The sequence below is a fragment of the Oryctolagus cuniculus genome, chromosome 6 (genome assembly GCF_964237555.1).
Source record: "Oryctolagus cuniculus chromosome 6, mOryCun1.1, whole genome shotgun sequence".
Classification (NCBI taxonomy): Eukaryota; Metazoa; Chordata; class Mammalia; order Lagomorpha; family Leporidae; genus Oryctolagus; species Oryctolagus cuniculus.
The window spans coordinates 50,496,196-50,518,420 of NC_091437.1; the positions used below are offsets into that span (position 1 = coordinate 50,496,196).

The following is a 22,225-nucleotide window of genomic DNA, read 5'->3' on the forward strand; positions in this document are numbered from 1 at the left end:
GCAGCCTGCAGACTCGTTTATTTCAGTTGGCACAGCAGTTTATATAGCCAAGGCAGCCAATCCATTCAAAGGGCGGTTTATGTCCTAACCAATCACAGCCTGTTGCCAGGCAGTTTCTGAAGCCATCCATTCACAGCCTGTTGCCAGGCAGGCTTCATTACCGTGTGGTTTCCAAAGCCATCCAATCACAACCTGTTGCCAGGCTGCATTGCCAGTGGCCATCTTGACATGGCCTTCTTATTCCACCACAACTCCCCAGTCAGCCACAACGGTTAGAGCTGTGCCGATCCGAAGCCAGGAGCCAGGAGCCTCCTCTGGGTCTCCCACGTGGGTGCAGGGGCCCAAGGACTTGGACCATTCTCTGCTGCTTTCCTAGGCCATAGCAGATAGCTAGATCAGAAGTGGAGCAGCTGGGACTTGAACCAGCACCCATATGGGATGCCAGTGCTTCAGGCCAGGGCATTAACCCACTGTGCCACAGCGCTGGCCCCTGGATATTGTGTTATGGTCATCCTAACTAGAGCTAACAGAATAAACCCACCTTCCTTGTAATGTGCTTTTCTTCAGCTTTCCAGCTGAAAGTATGTGTTTTATGTAGAATGTTCCATGGTCTGTACTTGATCTGTAGTCTAAACATCTGATTAGCCATGGATTTGGCAATGGAAGTCTTTTTTAACTTTTAAGGTTTATTCTTGAAGTATATAATCAAGGTAGAGGATTTGCAAAGTATATTAAAGCATGAAAGTAACAATTAAATATCTCCTGTAATCTTTCTTCCCAAGTATAACAATAATCTGCATTTTTGTTTCTACTTGCAGAGTTATACATGCAAATGTTAGAGAAATAAGATAAATTAGAATAGTGTTCAGAACAGAAAGCCAGCCTTTAATACTTTCTCCCTAATCTCATTCTGAAGTATGTGCTTTAACAATAAAGTAGTTTGTTCTAGAACCATGAAGACTTCTACATTTCACTACTGTTAAGTTGTAAAAGCTTTATAAAATTGTTAAATTTTCAAAACTTAATTAAAAGCAGCATTCACTATGGCATATAGTGTAATGTTGCTGCCTGCATTGCTAGCATCCAATATGGGCACTGATTCAAATCCTGGATGCTCCACTTCTGATCCAGCTCCCTGCTAGTATGCCTGGGAAGGCATCAGACGATGGCTCAAGTGCTTGGGCCCCTGCATGTGCCTAGGAGACCCAGCAGAAGCTCCTGGCTCCTGGCTTTGGATTGGCCCCACTCTGGCTATTGTCTGTTGTAGCCATTTAGGGGGTGAACCAGCAGATGGAAAATCTCTCTGTCTCTCCCTCCCTCTCTCTCTCTCTGTTTCTACCTCTGCCTTTAAAATAAATAAATAAATACATCTTTTAAAAAAAGGAAAGAAAAAACATTATTGTGACTATATTTGGCAATTGTTATACATAAAATTATTTTAAGACAGAAGCACAATGATAAAACACATGTACCTAGAGTTGAAGCTAAGAAAGTATAAAATATTTTTAGGTTGTATTATTTGAACTGAGAACCATGATTGGTCTTGCTCTGAATTAAGCAAGTTAAATTGTGCCAATACATCACAACTTTCCTAGATACCCTACAGTGAGGTAAATTGTATAAATCAAGTTCATTTGTTTTTATGTTTCCCTGATAAAATTTATATTTTTATCCCCAAAGTAGAAGCTTCAGATTTATTTTCTAATATTTAAATTCCCCAGTTAAGAGTGGAGAGAAGAAGATTTAAAATGTTTAATCGCTTAGGGCTTAAAAATACAAGCAGTTATTGTGTGTTGGATTTATTACTTTTGTAGATTAAAATCAATGGGATTTTTGCAATTAATGACAAAATTGCATGTAATGGTCTTATGTTATTAATAATTTTAGTAAGCCATCTGTAGCAGTTTTTAGTTCTCAACATAATTGCACAGAATAGTTTGTTTTCTAAGGAAAAAATCCCTAGACAAACGATGCCTCATTTTACTTCTATTTTAGGCTTATCCCCTGACTGAATGTGAGATGTGTGAGTCGCTCTTCTTTGGAGATTTGGGAGTTCACAGAAGTATGGGGATAATAAAACCATAATTTTGTGAGCTTCATACTGTTAAGGAATAGCAACTTCCTCCCATGTAAACATCAATGTTTTATTGTTTGGGGGTGGGAGCAGAGAAAAGTGTGCAAGTTTGAGTGTGCAAGTTTATCATTTGCACATTAGAATGTTACATCCAACTAGTAATCAGTAGGGCTGAATGGAAACTGTAAACTGATACTTGTGTGGTTATGTGACACAAATGATCATTTCTCTCCCAGCATGTGGATGTGTGCCTGAAAATGAAGACTTTTTGTTTATCCCAGTGCAAACTTCAGGTGCAAGGATTGAATTAATCTTACTCAATTTGTTGTAATCCTATCATTGCATTAATCTATTTAATCTTCTTTTATAATGTTTTCCCCACAATCATTTTACTCTGTCTATAAGCATATTCTTCACTTAATTTAACATGTATTTCTATTCTTATGTTCGTATGTTTAGTTAGATACGTGTTCTTTCAGAACATGCAGCTTTTATTTTAATGCTTTTTCATTTTTTAAAAAATTATTGTTTGAGACAGAGAAAGAGATGGAAAGAAGAAGGGAAACAGAGAGAGCTGCCATCTGCTGATTCCCAGATGCTTGCAGTGGCCCTGGCTGGGAGCCAGGGACTCATTTGCAGATCATATGGGTGATGGGAATCAACCACGCAAGCCTTCAAATGGTTGCCTCCCAGAGACCGCATTAGCAGGAAGCTGAAACTGGAACTCAGTTGCTCTGATGTGGGACGTCAGCACCTTTTTTTATATGAGATTTCAGTTTACATAAATAGTAGTATATTGTAAAATGTACTCTGTATGTCCCCATCAATATTAAAATATTCCATTCATTGGCCAGCGCTGTGGCTCAACAGGCTAATCCTCCGCTTAGCGGTGCCGGCACACCGGGTTCTAGTCCCGGTCAGGGCACCGGATTCTGTCCCGGTTGCCCCTCTTCCAGGGCAGCTCTCTGCTATGGCCCGGGAGTGCAGTGGAGGATGGCCCAAGTGCTTGGGCCCTGCACCCCATGGGAGACCAGGAGAAGCACCTGGCTCCTGGCTTCAGATCAGCGCGATGCGCCGGCCAAAGCGCGCCGGCTGCGGCGGCTATTGGAGGATGAACCAATGGCAAAGGAAGACTTCTCTGTCTCTCTCTCTTTCACTGTCCACTCTGTCAAAAAAAAAAATCCATTCATTATTAAAATATTTATTATTTTATCATATTAGTAAATATTATTTTGTTTATCTTTATAAAACTTCATGTTTCCATTATATTTTTATTATATTTTACTTATTTCTTTTTTTAACTTGTATTTCATAAATATAAATTTCCAAAGTACAGCTTTTGGATTACAGTGGCACCCCCCCCATAACTTCCCTCCCACCCACAACCCTCCCCTCTCCTGCTCCCTCTCCCATTCCATTCACATCAAGATTCATTTTCAATTACCTTTACATACAGAAGATCAATTTAGTATATATTAAGTAAAGATTTCAACAGTTTGCACCCACACTGAAACACAAAGTGTAAAATACTGTTTCAGTACTAGTTATAGCATTAATTTACATTGTACAACACATGAAGGACAGAGATCCTACATGGGGAGTAATTGCACAGTGACTCCTGTTGTTGACTTAACAATTAACACTCTTGTTTATGGCGTCAGTAATCACCCTAGGCTCTTGTAATGAGTTGCCAAGGCTATGGAAACGTTTTAAGTTTGCCAACTCCAATCTTATTTAGACAAGGTCATAGTCAAAGTGGAAGTTCTCTCCTCCCTTCAGAGAAAGGTACCTCCTTCTTCGATGGCCCATTCTTTTTACTGGGATCTCACTTGCAGAGATCTTTCATTTAGTTTTTTTTTTTTTTTTTTTTCCCAGAGTTCTTGGCTTTCCATGCCTAAAATACTCTCAAGGGCTCTTCAGCCAAATCCAAATGCCTTAAGGGCTGATTCTGCAGCCAGTACTTACTCATTTCTTTAGCAATAGAACCTTTTAAAATTAGAAATAATTCTTCAACTAATATCTTCACCTATGTCTTCTTCAGAACAATTTTGATTTCTAGGTAGTTTAAGAGACTTTCAATAATTGATAGTTTAGTATTTGGTAGTATCTGTTCTTCTAAATTTTGTCACTCTAATGTATATAATAAAGTAACATGTCCTGGGCCGGCACTGTGGCATAGTGGGTAAAGCCACCGCCTGCAGAGCCCGCATTCCATATGGTTTGAGTCCTAGCTGCTCCAGTTCAGATCCAGCTCTCTGTTGTGGCCTGGGAAAGCAGTGGAAGATGGCCCAAGTCCTTGGGCCCCTAAATCCACGTGGGAGACCTAGAAGAAGCTCCTGTCTCCTGGCTTTAGAACGGCATAGCTCCAGCTCTTGTGACCATCTGAGGAGTGAACCAGTGGATGGAAGACCTCTCTCTTTCTCTCTGTCTCTCTCTCTCTCTGCCTCTCCTTCTCTAACTCTTTCAAATAAATAAATAAATAAATCTTTAAAAAAAAGTAGCATCTCCTTTTAAATTCCATTTGTCTGATTAGTAATGATGTTAAACATGATTTGCTTATTAGCCATTAAAGTTTTTTTTCTTCTTTTTCTAAATTGTCCATTCGTGGCCTTGTCCATTTTACCTGGAGATTTTTCTGGGTGATTTACAATGATTTTCTTAGTACTATTGTAATTAATCTCTTTAAAGTATAAAATATTGCAATATCTCCCCTCTGTTACTCATATTTGTTTATTAAATTCTTCAGTGACCAGAAATCTTTCATGGAATTTGATTGTAGTAAAATTCATTTTTCTCTTTGTAATACATATTTTTGTCTATTTTGACAAAAGTCTCAAATGTATCCTCTTATATCCTTTTTTAATCTTAGTATTTTTGTATATTTCATCTTTTTTTCCTTAAATGAGAATCAACCTATTCCATAATGCATTCCACCCTTTCTGATTTATGATGCAATTACATTTCTTTTTTTTTTTGCATTTCATTACTATTTGATGTTTAAGAATTTACATTAAGTTTTTACAAGCTGGTGAACACTGACAAATATTTCTCCCACAGAACTATAACCATAATTCCCAGACAATATAAATACATGATTGAACTAATATTAAGACACATCACCATTTTATCAATTACATAATAAAATAAGTAATCAAGTATTCAAATATTAAGTCACACAGCTCAAGAGGCATATAAATTATTAGATGTCTGCTCAATTCATTAGCAGAAATGTACTTTTTTTGCAGGAGGTTGGGAAGAAGAAAGATTACATTTAGAACAAATATAAGTTGATAAATAACTGTTGATAAATATGAAAAAAATGACAGGAATTTAAAAAGTTTTATGATTAAGTATTATTTTAAGCTACACTAATAAAACATCTTTACCTCTTAAAATATTTACTAAATTAAGCAGTGCAAGACAAAGACAACATCTTACTAAAAATATTTAATGGCCCCCTCCCATTCTTTTCTCAAGCCTTCCTTGTTAAATTGTACCTCAGAGTGCAAACTTTAAATTAGCTGTAAAGTCTTTTTTTTTTTTTGTCTGAAGATGTTCATGTTGTATGTGTCTAGGAATCTATCCATTTCTTCTAGGTTTCCCTGTTTGCATACAGCTCTTTCTAGTAATTTCTGATGATTCTTTTTAAGTCTGTGGTGTCTGTTGTTATATTTCCTTTTCATTTCTAATTTTATTGATTTGGGTCTTCTCTCTCCTTTTTTTGTTTGTTGAGCCAATGTTGTGTCAATTTTGCTTATTTTTGCAAATCACCTGCTCTTCATTTTGCTGACCTTTTGTATTTTTTTGTTTTGATTTTGTTGATTTCTTTTCTAATTTTAATTCTTTCTTTTCTCTTACTAGTTTTGGAGTTGGTTTGCTGTTGTTTTCAGGGTCCTTCAGATGCATTGATGGCTCATTTGTTTGGTACCTTTCCATTTCTTGATGTAGGCACTAATTGCTATAAAATTTCCTCTTAACACTGCTTTTGCTGTATCCCATAAGTTTTGATATGTTGTAAGTCATGTTTGTTTGTTTCCAGTAATTTTTTTATTTTTCTTTTGATTTCTTCTGTGACCTACTGTTCATTCAGGAGCATGTTGTCCACTCTCCATGTATTTGACTTTTTTCTAGAGATTTCTGAGTTGCTCATTTCCAGCTTCATTGCATTGTGGTCTGAGAAGATGTATGTTATGATTTTGATTTTTTTGAATTTGCTGAGACTTGCTTTATGGCCTAGCCTGTGGTCAACCCCAGGGAAAGTTCCATGCACTGCTGAGAAGAATGTGTATTCTGAAACTGTAAGGTGGAAAGATCTGTTAGGTCCATTTGGTCTATATTGTTGATTAATTGTGCTGTTTTCCTGCTGATTTCCTAGCTGGTTGATCTGTCCATTCCTGAAAATGGGGTATTACAGTCCCCCATTATTACTGTATTTGAATATATGTCTCCCTTTAGATCACTTCACATTTCTTTTAAATAGACAGGTGCCTTGTAATTAGGTGCATATATGTTAATAATAGTTACATCTTCCTGTTGCATTGATACCTTAATCATTACATAGTACCCTTCTTTGTTTTAACAGTTTTTGTTTTAAAGTCTATTTTGTCTGATATTAGGATGGATATACCAGCTCTTTTTTGGTTTCTGCTAGCATGGAATACCTTTCTGCATCTTTTCACTTTCAGTATGCATGCATCTTTGTTGGTGAGATATGTTTCTTGTAGACAGCAAATAGATGGGTTTTGTTTTTTTAATCCATTCATCCAGTGTGTCTTTTAACTGTGAGTTGAGGCCATTTACATTCAAAGTGACTATTGATAAGTAAGGATTTTGCTCTACCATTTTAAAATAAATATTCCTGTTTTATACTGTGGATTTCCATTGTCCTATAATTTTGCAATTTTCTTTACCTTTTTCATAGTAGTGACCATGTTTCTGTGTTGTTGGGTGCAGCACATCCTTAAGCATCTTTTGTAGGGCTGGATGGATGTTACTTACAGAAGGTGTTTATATCACCTTTATTCATAAATGAGAACTTTACAGAGTACAGTATTCTGAGTTGACAGTTTGTTTTCTCTTAAGACTTGGAATATATCTTGCCTTTCTCTCCTAGCCTGTAGGTTTTCTGATGGGACTTCAACTGTGAGTCTAATTGGAAATCCTCTGAAAGTAATGTGGCATTTATCTCAATTACATTTAAGAATCTTTTCTTTATGTTTTACTGTGGAGAGTTTGATTACAGTGTGTTGTGGTGAAAATCTTTTCTAGTCATGTGTATTAGGAGTTCTATGTGCTTCCTGCACTTGAATGTCCTTTTCTTTCTCCAAATTAGGGAAGTTTTCTATTATTATTTCACTAAAAAGGCCTTCTAATCCTTTCTCTCTTTCCACACCTTCACGAACTCCTAGAACCCATTTGTTGGGTCATTTGATAGCAGATTGTAGATTATCAACATTAAGTTTTACTTTTCTAATTTCCTCTTCTTGCTTTTTGTTTGACTGTATGATTTCCTGTGGTTTGTCTTCTAAGTAGGATATTCTTTTTTCTGCTTCACCAGTTCTTCATCTTCACAGTCTGGCATTGAACTGTTGGCTTATTTGGGGGTCTCATGCTGTGTTCTATATTCTTGTTTCTTGATTTGGCGCGTTTATCATTCGGCATTTGTGGAGGTACTCATTGGTTTCTTCTTCTTCTTCTTTTTTTTTTTCTGTAATAGCTTTTATTTTTGGACTGTCTGAGTGAATTAGTGAAGTATGTGCTTTCAGGTAATACCTAGTGGCATGTGGTGGGTGTGGCAGGGAGCTCTGTTCAGTGCTCCAGTGTGGAGGGAGTGTTAAGGTGACATTCAGGTTGGACGTGGTAAATCTCCTCTTTTTTTTTTTTTTTTAATCAGAGAAAATTTTTTCTTCTCTTGGAGTAGACTCAGCTCATTTCCTCTTCTCAAGGGAGACCAGTGCCTGGGCGCTAGCCCCGGTTGGTATAATATTCATCTGCACTTCCACGAGGACCACACAAAGGATCTTTGCAGTCATTGGTGTAAGCAGATTCTGCAGCAATGTCCATCACCAGGAGACAATGGAGCCCTGAATGTGTGGAGCCTCCCACAGTGACTGCCCGAAGTCCCAGCCATACCCTGAGCCTTCCCATGCAGCCTCAGTTTTCCACATTACTGGCATACAAGCTTCCCACAGTCATAAGCACCCAGCCCCTGTCAGTTCTCCCCATCAGAATCAGGAGTCTCCATATGGCTGGTTGCTGGGTGCAAACAAAAGCTGGCACAGCTGTTATGTATGTCCAAAATGGTGCCTGCTCTCTATCATCTTGTTACAGGATGCTGTTGCAGGATGATCAGGGAGAGAGAAATGTGTCCCCTTCTCTTTTTTCTCTCCTCTAGTTTGGCAGGTACACTATCCCCCACAGGGCTCTAAGCAGGATTCCCTCCCAGCTTTTCCTGCATAATTATTGCCAGTGGGTTGGGCTGCTGCAGTCTGTTCTCACTTCTCTCCAAAGCTGGTGTGGAGGCCTTCAGCTGCTGGAGTCTGATTTGTGCATGCCCACACCCTCCACATAGGTCTGCAGTGTCCCTCTAATTTGTGTACTCCTACTTCCCTGCCCACCCTCTGGCAAAGTTTTTTTTTTTTTAATTTTTTTTAACTTTTATTTAATGAATATAAATTTCCAAAGTACAGCTTATGGATTACAATGGCTTCCCCCCCATAACGTCCCTCCCACCCGCAACCCTCCCCTTTCCCACTCCCTCTCCCCTTCCATTCACATCAAGATTCATTTTCAATTCTCTTTATATACAGAAGATCAGTTTAGCATACATTAAGTAAAGATTTCAACAGTTTGCTCCCACACAGAAACATAAAGTGAAAAATACTGTTTGAGTACTACTTATAGCATTAAATCTCAATGTACAGCACACTAAGGACAGAGATCCTACATGAGGAGTAAGTGCACAGTGACTCCTGTTGTTGACTTAACAAATTGACACTCTTGTTTATGGCATCAGTAATCACCCTAGGCTCTTGTCATGAGCTGCCAAGGCTATGGAAGCCCCCTGAGTTCACTGACTCTGATCATATTTAGACAAGGTTTATTTATTTATTTATTTATTTTATTTATTTATTTTTTGACAGGCAGAGTGGACAGTGAGAGAGAGAGACAGAGAGAAAGGTCTTCCTTTGTCGTTGGTTCACCCTCCAATGGCCGCGGTGGCCAGCACGCTGCGGCCAGTGCACCGCGCTGATCCAATGGCAGGAGCCGGGTACTTATCCTGGTCTCCCATGGGGTGCAGGGCCCAAGGACTTGGGCCATCCTCCACTGCACTCCCTGGCCACAGCAGAGAGCTGGCCTGGAAGAGGGGCAACCGGGACAGAATCTGGCGCCCCGACCGGGACTAGAACACGGTGTGCCGGCGCCGCAAGGCGGAGGATTAGCCTAGTGAGCCACGGCACCGGCCTCTGGCAAAGTTTTAAAAGGACCTGTTCCTGGCCAGCACCATGGCTCACTTGGCTAATCCTCCACCTGCAGCACCAGCAACCTGGGTTCTAGTCCTGGTCAGGGTGCCAGATTTTGTCCCGGTTGGTGGCCCTCTCACTAGTTCTCTCTCTCTCGCTCATTCTCATCTCTGTCTTCTCTTTCACTCTCCTCTTGCCCCTCTCTCCTCTCTCCCCCTCACTCTCTCCCTTTCTCTTCTTCTCTCCATCTCCTGATCTCTCTGTCTCTCTTGATTTCTCTTACGCTCTCCTCCCTCTTTTGCTTTTTCACCCTTTCCCTCCAGTCTGTCAAGTTTTTCCCAATAAACTTTCTCTTAAAAAAAAAAACCTTAAAAAAATACAAAATTATAATATCATTTAACACATTGTACATTTCTCATGAGCCTACCACCATTTTAGGAGGTTTATACATATATATCATATTATTTAATCTTTTCAACAAATCTAGAAATGTGTACATTTATCTTTGTTATATAGGTGAGGACACTGCAGCTTAAAGAATTGTCACAAGTTCAAAAAGCTAATAAGTAGTTATTGTTGAATTTGGATCCAGACAGTGTCACTGAAGACCTGATGCTGTAAATCACCTGCTATGCATTGCTTACCTGCTCCCTGTTCTGAAGCCACAATATGTGGCTTCATTGTATCCCAACTCTGCATTATGATTTTTTATTTCTGTTCCTTTGCTTATATTTGGTTTTCTCTGCAGTGCTTTGTGAGTCACGTGTCAAAATCCACCACAGGCCCAGTTAAAATTTGGTTCTTGCAAGTCTTTTCCTCCTTTGTCAGCTCCTGAAATACTCCCTGTTCTCCTCACCCTTACAATACTGTCACAGAAACATTTACTTCGGTGTTATTTGTAACTTTTCTCCCCAGTCCAGGGATCAGAGTTTGGAGGGCCCATGAGAACTTTCATTCTTCTGCGGCAACTAGCATGGGATTTGAAGTCAGAAGTAAGTTTGGATGCTGCTTTCGCCCGCCATTTTGTAGATGTTGATCTTGAACAAACTTCTCTGTTCTGTGAGTTTGTTTCTTCACCTGTAAAACAAAAACCCACTCACAGAATTGCAATGAGAGATATAAGGTAATACAAGTAAAGTATTGACAGGTAAGTGAGTGTCCCCAATTCTACCTTCTTTCCTACTCCTATTTATTATGAGTATAGATCCTTGTATACATTGGGTAGTCAGTCAAATTATTTTCAAAGAATGAATGACTCTCTATTGGATTGCTTCTTGGCAGGCTCTGCCAGTGTTTCTTGCTATTTCAGTCTTTGCCTGGGGTTTTCCTGATGTTGACCTTCTTTTTCTCAAAATAACATGAACTGGCAATAACTGGCCTACAGTTAAGATGCAAGTTAAGATAACATTTAAGAGGCTGGTATGGCTAACTGGTAAAGCCACTGTCTGCAATGCTGGCATTTCATATGGGTACTGGTTCATGTCCCTGCTACTCCACTTTTGATCCAGCTCCCTGCTAGTGCACCTCAGAAAAGCAGTGGAAGATGGCCTGAGTGTATCCCTGCCACCCACATGGGAGACCTGGATGAAGCTATTTGTTCTTGGCTTCAGCCTGGCTCAGTGCTGGGTGTTGCAACCAGCGGAGGAGTGAACCCCAGTGGATGGAAGCTCTGTCTCTCTTCCTGTCTATCTAACTCTGACTTTCAAGTAACTAAATCAATCTTTTTTTTTAAAAAAAGGATACCAGTTAAGATTCCTGTATTCCACATTGAAGTGCCTAGATTTGATTTCCAGCTCTGTATTCTGATTCCAGCCTCTCACCAGTGCTAACCTACAAAGCAGCATGTTATAGTTCATGTTACTGAGTCCCTGCTACCCATACAGGAAATCTGGATTGTCTTCCCAGCTTCTGGCTCTCACCCTGGCCTAGCCTCAGCCATTGAAGGCATTTGGGGAGTGAATCAACAGATCGTCTCTCCATGTACTTCTCTCTGCCTCTCAAATGAAAAAAAAAAAAAAAGTCGTCTCTAGCCTTGTGATACATTTTTCAGGCTGCCTTACTTTTTCTAGCTGATAGTGCTTCTAATTGGTTCAAGAGATAAACTAATCCTTCCTATTGAATTAGTTGTCTAATGTTACTTTCTCTGAAGAGCAAGTTAATCTTAATCCATTTCAATGCAGAGACTCTCATAAATAATGAATCCTTTGTGGGAGTTTCCTATCAGATTTAAAGGGATTTACTTTGGGGTAGGGAATTTTTAAAGCTGCCATTCTCCTTGTTCATAAAACTAACCCTATTTCCATTTTTCCCTAGTATCTAAGAGCAAATAGGATAGAGTTTGTCCATTAGTTAACTGGGAAGTTGGAAATAGAATTCATCATTGTTGAGATAACTTTTATCTTAACAGATGAAACTTGAAATCCTCTTTCATTTGTAGGTACTACATGGAATAACCATGTTCAGTAGGTCTCAATGGGTGCTGTTATTACTGGATATGGAACTCCATCTCTGATCCAATATCCCTGCCTGCCTGCCGAGCAAGAATCAGGAAAATTCTCTTGAAGCTCTCAGCTTTGAGAGAAATCCATTTTTCTAAGACATTATTCAGTCTCTGTTGGAGTCCACAACTGGGCTTCAAAATAGTGTTTAAAAAGGCCATTGCCATATACATTCTTTAAAAACTTAGTTTTATTTACATATTAGTTTTCTGATGCTCTTTATTTATTTGACACTTGTTTTAATTCTAAGAACAGTTCTTTTAAGTACCTTGGAAAAAGAACAGAAACCTTTCCTTTTGGGTGCTTTGTAATAGCTATACAATGCCAACTCTCTGTGAATGTAATCAAGTGAAGCAATCATTTATACAAAGGAAAATAGAGCTGTTGCTGTAATTAGTGTGAACATACAAAATAAAACAAGGCTAATTACTGGAGGGAAAAAAAGACAGAATGAATTTTGTGAGAAATAGGCCATCTTCCTCACTAGGTGGATTGTGTGTGTGTGTGTGCGTGTGCGCTCACATGTGCACACACTGTTCTCCCAACTCTGGAGAATAGGAATTTTGATGACATTAACACAGCTTATTAATGATCATTGTAACTAACTCCATCCACCTAATTAAATCATCAGCTACAATTGGTAACAGGGGAGTGAAATTTAAATGGAATTGTTCTGACAAAGTAGTTGGCACCACACTCCTAAATATTTAATACTCCCTGTGGCTGGATTAACAGGAATGTTTAAACAGCTATTTAGCCAGGTCTTTCAATGGTGACTGACATTTTCTAGGCCCTAAAAAATTAATTATAAATAAATTTCTGTTTAAAAATCTGTCATTGGGTATAATGTAGACTAAGAAATTATAATTAAATCTATTCTCTTTTACTCTGTTGATAAGAAGCAGAGTCCCTGAAGGAGATTTGTTTATTGTAAGCCATTTATTGGGACAGGGAATTAGAGTAAAATATACATACACACACTCATACATACATACACACACACACACTTAGTCGTGTTAAAAAAGTTAAAAAACTGAAAGACAAATATTTTATCACCCAGGAAGTTTGGTTATTGATTTTCTATATAAAAGTACTATAGTAGGTGGTGAGGATTCAGTTAACAAAACATACATCTAATACAACATCCCTGTTGTATTAGATCAGGGATGTAGATTTTGAACAAATAATTCATAGTTTGATAAATGCTACAAAGAAAAAAAGGGAACTGAGGAAATCTGTAGCTGGCCACTTCCATATGTTGTAGGTCCTACAAGGAGGAAAAGCCATATAAAGTTATGCTCACCCCCACTCCCTGCTCCAGTTTTTTTAATCAGTTCTTATTTCCTAAGCAGTTGAGTACAACCGTAATTTTTTCTTTTTCCTGTTTTTATCTATTTAAACAGGCTTGAATTACATTTCCTCTATGGGTTTGTGGAAAACAAAATATTGGAGTCTTCTTCCTGATACTGAAATAAGAACAAGGTTGGAAGACCTGTGGTGTGTGCCACCAGCAGTTTTCCTTACTTGGTAGGATCAATTTTCTGGTATCTGCAGACTCAAAACTTCCAAGGCAAATAGCTCCTGCTGCTGCTTTTGTGGCTGTTTTCTTCCCTTCTCTGGTTGAAAGCTGGGGCAAAGGAGCTGCTTAGGGCAGCCTTTGTACTCTCAGCAGTGGGGAATACCTGATTGTCTTCCTAAGAGAAGCTGAGGAAGGAACAGGAAGTTAACATTTCCTAACACTAGAGCTTCTTTGCCTCTTACTGAGAAAATCTTCTACCATCTGTCTGCATTATGAATCAGGGCTATTTTTCTGCTGATTCGTAGCAAGGTCAAAGCAAGATTGGATGGCTTTCAGGGTAGCTTTTGTGTGTATGTGTGACTAAGCATTTGAAATCGGTTTTATGGATTACTTGAGACAGAAAGAAAAGTGTCAGGTGACAAAAGGGGAGAGTTTTTTGGGCAGAACAGTATGTTCTGAATTCTTAGGAAATGTTATTCTTGAAGATTGGAGAGAGGTTCAACATGGTTTGAAAGGAGAGTTATTTGAGATGAACCTGGGGAAATAAGAAGAATAATCTTTTTTTTTTCTTTAGACTATGGAGAGATCATAGATTTGTGTATACCAACCCCCCTCCCCCAACACACACACACACAGCATCTCGTCTGGGTTTTTAAAACACAAACTTGGAAACTTTAGAATAGTTTTAGATCTACAGGAAAGTTGCCAAGGCAGTACACATAGTTTTACCCCATAGCCAGTTTCCCTTACTATTAATTTGTTATATTGATATGTTTCTTTTTCATAATTAATGAACCAGTATTGATATACTGTTATTCACCAAATCCATATTTTATTACATTTTCTTAGTTTTTTCTTAATGTCTTTTTTTCTGTTCCAGGATCTTATTCAGGGTACCAGTTTACATTCAGTTGTCATTTCCTTAGTCTCCTTGAATTGCCACAGTATCTCAGATTTTCTTTATTTTTTTTATGATCCAGACAGTTTTGAAAAAAATGATCATGCATTTTGTATATTGCCTCTCCATTGGGATTTGTCTTATTTTTTTATCATAATTGGACAAGGGCTTGAGTTTTTTGGGAGGAAGATTCAAGAGGTGAAATGACATTCTCAACACATCAAATCAAGGGTGTTTCCTATTAATATGATGTTGATATTAACTTTGGTCATCTGGCTAAAATAGTGTTTGTTGGGATTTTCCATTGTAAGGTTGTCTTTTTCTCCTTTCCATGCTATACTCAATAGAATGAAGCTATAGTGAGACGTGTATATTTAAGAATTAGGGAGTTTTACTATATTTCCTTGAGAGTAGAGTAGTCAATTATTTGTAATTCTTCAGCTTGGAAAATTTGTCTCTTCTCTTCTTTTTAGTCAGCTTTATTTTGCTGCTTAAACTGTTCCAATTTTGACCACTGAGAGTTCTTTCAACTGGCTTCTGGTTTCCTCTGACCAACCTATTGTTTTATGTTCATTTGTTTTTCACACTCCTTTGCTCATAGCACTATTATATACTCCATCCTGGCTTACTTTGTATATTCTCTCCCCAGTCCTGGAACCAAGCATTTTGTTGTGGTCTGGCTGGGTCCAGGATGTTATCTCTGATAAAAGAAGGAATTGAAGGATGAAATGTAGGTAAGGGTCAGCAGAGAAGCAAGATGCATGTGTTTAAATATTTTCTTCTGGTGCTTTATTTGAATAGCAGAGAGAGTAAGAGAGAGAGAGAGAGAGAGAGAGAGAGAATCTTCTGTCTGCTGGTTTACTTTCCAAGCAGCTGAAAAAGCCAGGGCTACAGGGTTAGGCCAGGGTGAACCTAGACACCAGGAACTCCATCCTGATCTCCCACATGGGTAGCAGAGGCCCATGTGCTTGAGCTATCCTCTACTGCCTTCCCAGGCACATTAGCAGGAAGCTGAATTGGAAGCACAATAGCTGGGCCTTGAACATGTGCTCTGATATAGGATAACAGCATTGAAAGTGATGGGTTTAACCCATTGTGCCACAACTCCTATCCCCAAAGCTAGATTTATTTACATGTAAAGTGTAAGTACATACTCAGCAAAAAGTGTGGGCTTCTCCCCTTAAAACCAGCACAAGTTAGAAATATGCATATACTGGGGACAGCACTGTGGTGCAGTAGGTTAATCCTCCGCCTGCAGTGCTGGCATCCCAGATGGGCACCGGTTCAAGACCCGGCTGCTCCACTTCCAGTCCAGCTCTCTGCTGTGGCCTGGGAAAGCAGTAGAAGATGGCCCAAGTCCTTGGGCCCCTGAACCCACGTGGGAGACCCCAAAGAAGCTTCTTGGCTGATCCTGGCTTCGGATTAGCGCAGCTCTGGCTGTTGCGGCCAATTGGGGAGTGAACCAGCGGATAGAAGACCTCTCTCTGCCTCTCCTCTCTCTGTGTAACTCTGACTTTCAAATAAATAAATAAACCTTAAAAAAAAAAAACCAAGATTTGAACTGTTCTCTTTATAGGATCTTGAGGCATAGGGGATGGTGTCTAGGGAAGGTTTAATGAGATATTCAAAGGAGGCAGAGTTGAAGGTGGGGTTTCCTTGCATTGGCCTTTTGGGAGGTTATGGCATCAGGTACATGATGGGAATGGGAGTTGGCCATGATCATTTTATTAAAATGACATTATAATGAGTTAAAGACCATCTTAGGTATACAGCTGGCAGCATATGGATATTTCTTTTTTTTTTTTTTTAAAGACTTTATTTATTTGATAGGTAGAGTTACAGACAGTGAGAAGGAGAGACAGAGAGAAAGGTCTTCCTTTCGTTGGTTCCCTTTCCAAATGGCTGCAACAGCCGGAGCTGTGTCAATCCTTAGCCAGCAGCTTGGCACTTCTTCCTAGTCTCCCACATGGGTGCAGGGGCCCAAAGACTTGGGCCATCTTGTACTGCTTTCCCAGGCCATAGCAGAGAGCTGGATTGGAAAAGGAGCAGCCGGGACTAGAACCAGCACCCATCTGGGATGCCAGCGCTTCAGGAGGAGGATTAACCTACTGTGCCACAGTGCTGGCCCCAGCATATGGATATTTCTAACTCATGCTGGTTTTAAGGGGAGAAGCCACAGAAGCTGTTTTCTGCTGCATGGAAGGAGGTGGGGTTTTGATGGTACATGGAAGAGGTGGCAGTTTGGGCAGTACAGGTAGGGCTGCATTGTAGGGACTGGCAACCTCAGATCCTCTTTGCTAGCTCCCTCCCTCCCTACGTCAATTTCTCCAAGGAACTCTGGTTCCCTTTATGGACGAATGTAAGAAAAAATGATATTGCCTCAGTTTTGATCATTGCTTCTGGGGTGTCATTGCTTCTAGGCCTTCTCAACAACCAGAACAGTAAATATATGTGTATGTAATGCCCATGTATATATATGTGTATATATAATCTTTATTTCTTTGTATATCTATTATGTCTATATCAAGCTAAACATGGTCAATAGAGATGTCTTCAATTCCATTTCATTATCGCACGATCACATGGTTTTTCTAGTTTCTTGTTGGTATTTGTAACTTCCTACTCCAACAGAGTACTCCTACTCCTACTACCTGCCATCAATCAACTCAACTGATTACTCAGTTTTACATACAAAGCAGTTTCAGAATAATCCACACTGTTCTCTTTCTCATGTTTTCTGATCTAGAGGACATGCATTTTATAGTGGTCTGAGTTAAATCTCCAACTGTCTGTCTGTCTTCTTTTCTTATTATTCTGTATCCATCTGTCCATTCATTCATCCATCCATTTTTTCATTTATCCAATTAACATATTTTTATAGAGCTAAGTGAGTCATGTTTTCTTTTAGAGTAGTGTTATCAATGGTAGATTTGTGTAGAAAAAACTATGTTGCTTATTATAGCAGACTCTCTCTTAGAGATGAATTCCATTAATTGATTAACCAGATTAATTATGTTTTCCATTCCTCTTTCAAACTTTTCATTTGTTACTTTTGGCATATTGAAACCATTCAATGAGTGGGCTTTTCTTTGTTATGCTCATGTATATCTATTTCCACCATTTGAGTTTTGTACAAATTAAGCAAAAAATTCATTCTCTTTGTTTCTAAAACTGTTTGACATTCTTTTAAATTTTACTGTAGTTACATGATTTTATTAAATATTTTACAAACTAAGAAAATTAGCCAGGAAAAGAATAAGAATTAGTAAAATTAAAGAATTAAGAAACTTCTTTTTTTTAAAGACTTTATTTATTTATTTGACAGGTAGAGTTACAGACAGTGAGAGAGAGAGAGAAAGAAAGGTCTTCCTTCCATTGGTTTACTCCCCAGTTGGCCACAACAGCTGGAGCTACGCTGATCTGAAGCCAGGGGCCAGCTGCTTCTCCCTGGTCTCCCATGCGGGTGTAGGCCCAAGTCCTTGGGCCATCTTGCACTGCTATCCCAGGCCATATCCCAGGCCACAGCAGTGAGCTGGACTGGAAGAAGAGCAGCCAGGACTAGAATCAGTGTCCATATGGGATGCCAGTGCTGCAGGCAGAGGATTAACATAGTGCGCCATGGCATGGGCCCCAGAATTAAGAAACTTCTAAAGAAGAGTATAGATATGGATATATTTCATATACCACCTGTTATTTGAGCAATGTTTCCCTTGGGTCTCATTCCTTTACTAGGTAGTTAGACCTATGATGATTGTGTCTGTATTGAACATATACACACTTTTTTCTTGTCACTATTTCCTAAACAATATAGTGTAACAATTATTTACATAGAATTTATATTGCATTAGGTATTAAAAGTAATATTGAGATAATTTAAAGTAAATGGGAGGATGTACATGGGTTATATGGAATGATTAGTCTATTTTTTTTTTTACAAGGAACTTGAGAATTCATGGCTCTTGGTATTTGAGAGAGGTCCTGGAACCAATTCCCTGAAAATAATAATGGATGACCATATTAGACATTCTCACTTAAACTCACAACTGTCTCATGACATATGGTCTATTCTTATTTACCAATGAGGAAAATGTGGCTCAAAGCTACTGGGCCAGTCACAACTAGTGAATGGGAGAGGTATGGATAGATATTGCTGCAGTGTGTCAGACACAATCCTCCCAGGCTAGAATGCAATTTCTAATAAAGCCTAAGAGGCAGCTTGCATTTAGCCTGGCAGATAAGATGCCTACATCTCACATTGGAATACCTAGGTTTTATTCCTGGATCTGACTCCTAACTTCAGCTTCCTGCTAATGCAGACCCTGAAAGGCAGCAATGATGACTCAACTAGTTGGGTTCCTGAGATATACATGGGAGACCTGACTTGAATTCCCAGCTTCATCATTGGCCCATTGCTCAACATCATGGGCATCTGGGGGGTGAACCAGCAGATGAGAACTTTCTCTCTGTTGCCCTCTCAAAAAAGAAAAAAGAAGAAGAAAGAAGGAAGGAAGGAAGGAAGGAAAGAAGGAAGGAAGGAAGGAAAGAAAGAAAGAAAGAAAGAAAGAAAGAAAGAAAGAAAGAAAGAAAGAAAGAAAGAAAAATAAAGAAAAAAAAGGAAGGCAAGTAAGTTAAGGGTAGGGTAGGGTAGGGTAGGGCAGGGCAGGACAGGGCAGGGCAGGGCAGGGAAGGGAAGGGAAGGGAAGGGAAGGGAAGGGAAGGAAGGAAGGAAGGAAGGAAAAAAAGAGAGAAAAGCTGGACTTACTTTACTGACTGATATAACCTTAAATAACAGGCATATTCCAATTTTCCTTATAGATTTATTGACTGATTTTTTTTTGATAAAATTCTTGTTTAATTTTCTGGAAAGGGAGGAGATAATAACTTTCCTGAGATTATTGTATCCTTTGTGAAGTAATGCCTTTACTTGTATATTTCATCCATTTATATTTCAAAAGTGTTTTTCTTCAGTATTTTGGAATTTAAAAGAATCTGTTACTCAGTATACGCTATTGATTCGATATGTTTTGGTAATATCTTTTCACTAATTTCCAAAGTAGAGTTTTGCAGGCTGTCCTCACAAGGCAGTCTATTAATGTAAGTGATCACAATATGAAAAAGATGACGGTCCCATTGTTTAATGTTGATGGCATTTCAAGTGGATAACCTCTAGGATTTTGTGTACTGCTTGTGTAAACACATGAAATTATTGTTACAGAGAGCTTTGCCATTTTCTTTTACTTGTATTTCCAAATGCAAGTGTGCACGTGTGAATATATGTACACATGTATGTATTTTATTGTGTTACTTTTAGTCACTGAAAAGTAACTTCATCTGTCTTGTTTAGATGCTGCAACAATGTCAAGAACATCCATGGCTGGTTTAAAGACCCTTTGTAAGTGAAAGTGAAAAATCCAATAAATAAGTGCTAATAACCATTCTACTCATTTTTGTATTTTGTCAGTGCTGAAGATTTGGGGGCTTGGTAATGATTTGAAATTGCAAAGAGATCCTATGAATATTGATTTGTAGATAAGTTTGAAACCAAACACCAAGAAAATCAACAAATCTTTGTTATAGTTGTATTACTTTCAAATGATGGATTGTCAAATAAAAGGTCATGAATATGACAGTTTAGTTTTATATTAATCAGATCCAGTTTTATTACCACCACAGAAACTTCTTGGGTCATGATCCAGTGAGTCTGTGACCCTGAGTCTCATAAATATAGTTTAATAATGTCCACGTGAAGTTATTAATATTGTCTGTGGTTTTCCTCTGGTGTTAAATTCTGCACTGCTATTTGTGGTTTGTTCTGAATTCTTTTTTTGGAATTCATTGTGTTCCTGAGATCCTGTGCTAATATGCATCTTTGAATTGCAATCTTCCATTTTGAGAGGCATAGTGACTCTTTGGCCTCTGGGCAGTAGTCCAGAAACACAAATGTTTCGTATTCTCATTATATAGTTTTTCCCCTTGTGCCCATAAATGTTCAACTATGGGGAATTGTTGAACCAGCTTTTAATCTCTAAATCTCAATTTCTTTCTGTAAATTGGGAATATTAGCAATACATATCTCATAGTGTTATTGTGAAGATTAAATATGTTGTCATGTGAAGCAAAATGAGGCAAACTGTCATCCACTAACGTCATTAGTACTCTCAGAATTGGGTAATAGACTACAGCAATACCCATACTCATTTTAATTTGCCAATGTGAGCATTTGTGTTTGCCTACCTTTAAGAACTTTTTTCCCATTCAAAATGTCTATTCTTGGGCCTCAGTATCAGACAGTAAGTAGCAATTTCTGAAAGATCCATTAATTTTTAGATGCCACTAACGTACCATTGAGTAAACTACCGGGTTCTCCGAATGATGTCCTAGAAGAGTTAACACTTTTTCAAAAGGGAAAAGAGGTTAAACCCCATCTCACTAGTATTTTCAGTAATGCAATTTTTAGTAATGCAAGCCTTCATTGATAGCTTTGAGGAATACACTATATTTTTAATTCTCCCTCTAAAAGGACTGTTACTGCTCTAGCACTGAATTGTTTGTTGGTTTCCATCAACGAGAATAATTCTAGCAAAGACTGACAAATGCCTTTTTCTGACTCTTGTATTTCCTTTCTATTATGTGATTTACCATTTTATTGATTATGAAAAAGCTGAATCATCAAAGAGTTTAATAAAAGTTAAATAAAAGAATTAAGTAAAATGAAGAAACATAGCTTCTGTCACAGTCTTAAAGGGTACCGTGAGATTTTTTCCACCCCTGTCAGTTTACACAGCTCAAGGAAGTGCTAATTATCAGGATAATTTTTGGGCTGTGAGTAGGAAAGAGGGAAGGAAGAAGAGAAGACTGTCCTTCTGAATTTTTCAGTATATATCATTTACTGTAACACTGGAAATGAGACTTATGAAAATAAAAAGGAAAGTTGTTTATGAACTTTAGTAATTTTTGAGGGTAATATATTAAATGTGAGCTGGTAGTCTGCCCTTTTATTTGATGGATGATAGTATTTGTTTCTTTCTCACTTTATCTCTCACTTCATTTGTGAAGTAGTAGGAGATTCTTTTCCACAAATTCACAGTCTTTTCCTAGGGGGGATTTGCTGTGTGCAGCCAGCAAAAGCATTGCCTTCTTTCCATTTGTACTGGTCACTGATTTTACCCGAAGGGACAACAGTCTGATAATTAACCCACATCCAGGTTTCCAAGTACAATTTTAACAGTGACCCTGATGTGCTCTTCTGCACGTATGTTTGATGTGATGTGTCCAGTTGTACCCTGGTTGGGAGATGAACTCACTTTTGGGTCTACTGGATTAAAACCCCAAGACTTTTGAATGATATCTGGGGATGCTAGTCTTCAATGCTGCTGATGATTTTAGGCACAAAACTTTGATTTACAGTAAAACTTGCCACATGTTAGAGGACCACAATGCCTTCACTGCTGTTAGGAAAGTGCAATGTGACATGTCTGCAGAAGGTTTTGCCCAAGGTTCTCCATTATTCGGGGAAATGCTTATTCTATTTTATTTTCATCTTTCCTAGTTACACCTGATCTTGGTGAGGTTTCTTTTTCTCTGCTCTTGGCCAGACTGCCATCCTCTACATCATTAACCCTAAACTCTAGGGAACTGATCCCCTGACAGCATCTTTGATATTAGATTAGATCCCTTCCAGGCTGCATTTAATTGACTGAGTTCCTAGGGGGACTAGCTGGCTCCTGCTCCCTCTCTCTATTTTACCTGGCCACTTTTCTTTAGTAGCTGGCT

At 38.6% G+C, this 22,225-nt stretch overlaps 1 long non-coding RNA gene across 1 annotated transcript in view; it reads left to right on the plus strand.

Annotated features, from left to right (window-relative positions):
• LOC103347954 (uncharacterized) overlaps positions 1 to 19,873 on the plus strand; it is an 85,328-nt gene extending 65,455 nt beyond the window's left edge. The window contains exon 3 of the long non-coding RNA XR_007918530.2: positions 19,797 to 19,873. This is a non-coding gene — a long non-coding RNA (uncharacterized lncRNA). The remainder of the gene's footprint in view (positions 1 to 19,796) is intronic.
• The last annotated feature ends 2,352 nt before the right edge of the window (positions 19,874 to 22,225 follow it).